The 1484-nt window shown below is 36.7% G+C and overlaps 1 pseudogene; it reads left to right on the top strand.

Moving 5' to 3' along the window:
* The first annotated feature begins 850 nt into the window (after window positions 1-850).
* On the top strand, window positions 851-970 carry LOC146044084 (5S ribosomal RNA; annotated as a pseudogene).
* The last annotated feature ends 514 nt before the right edge of the window (window positions 971-1484 follow it).

The raw sequence follows: 1484 nt of genomic DNA, 5'->3' as shown, positions 1-1484 counted from the left end.
TACAGAATGCAATCACGAAAGTAAACCAGGTTAATAGAGACGATCTCCTTGAATATAAGACCAAAGAGGAAAGGAAGGACACAATCGCCTTCATTACTACATACAACCAACACGAACAGGTAATTAAACAGAGTTTAAAGAAACATTGGAATTTACTTCTTATGGATCCAATCCTAAAAGAACTACTTCCACCTAACCCTGAGGTTATCTTCAGAAAATCCAAAAACCTGAAAGATCTAATAGCACCTAGTCTCATTACATCTTCACGCACGCAAAGCAACTCCGGATTAAAATGTACTGGCTCCTACAAATGCGGCAAGTGTAACATCTGTAAATTTGTCCACCCCACCAGGAAAAGGTTTACTAACTACAACGACACAAAAGAGTATCACATAAAAGACTTCATGAACTGCAATACATCTTCCGTAATATATCTACTAGAGTGCCCATGCCATCTGAAGTATGTGGGTAAAACCAAGAGACTTTTGAAACTAAGAATCCAAGAACATAGCCGAAATATAAAGAATAAAATCGACAACCATGCCATCTACAAGCATTTTGAGACGCACCACAATGCCAACCCAGAAGGACTGACTTTTAAAGCGATTGAACATGTCAAACTGGGACCAAGAGGAGGTGATTTGGCGAACAAACTATCCCAACGTGAGATGTATTGGATTTTTGAGTTGGACACCATGCATCCCCGGGGTTTTAATGACAATTATGAAATTGCACCTTTCCTCTAAGGTTCTCCTACCATTTTTTTATAACAATTCTCTTTAACCCTCACTCTATTTCACCATTAATAATAATAAAAACACTAATAACATCTCCAGGTGTCGTCATTTTACTCTACAGTCAAACCACACTATGATACGCCCAATCTCGTCCGATCTTGGAAGCTAAGCAGTGTTGGGCCAGGCTAGTACCAAGATGGGAGACCCCTTGGGAAAACCTGGTGCTGTAGTAAAAATTAGTGACTCGGATAACCTTGGATCAATGCTCTATGAATTTATATCACTTTTCCTAACCCAAATAGCACTTTAGTATTTTGTATGTATCTAAATAAATTATGTATCAAATGCACAGCACTTTAACTACTTTTTTAGCACTATATGTATATCTATTAAATTCTAATAATCCTGTCACTTTTAATAATTCTCTAGAATGTGTCACCAACGATTCTGACACTATTATACTTATACTAGCACTAGCACTTTATACCTATACTAGCACTAGCACTTCATTTTCACAGAGTGTTCTATAGCGTCAATCAATGTATCTAAAATCACCTTTCCATATGCAAATGCTTCAAATACGTCTATCTGATTATTATTCATACTTCGTTTATTATCAGCGCATAGTGATAATATGGGAATTATCCCCGTTCGTTCTGCTGCTTAATATAACCCAGAAATTTTTAGTTACTATGTTCTTTGTTCTTGTCATTGTATATATGCTTCATACGATGAGAAATACCCCTG

Source organism: Crinia signifera, chromosome 19 (genome assembly GCF_055691185.1).
Source record: "Crinia signifera chromosome 19, ASM5569118v1, whole genome shotgun sequence".
Lineage (NCBI taxonomy): Eukaryota > Metazoa > Chordata > Amphibia > Anura > Myobatrachidae > Crinia > Crinia signifera.
Note: the sequence above shows the minus strand (reverse complement) of the source record. Positions and strands in the feature narration are given on the sequence as shown.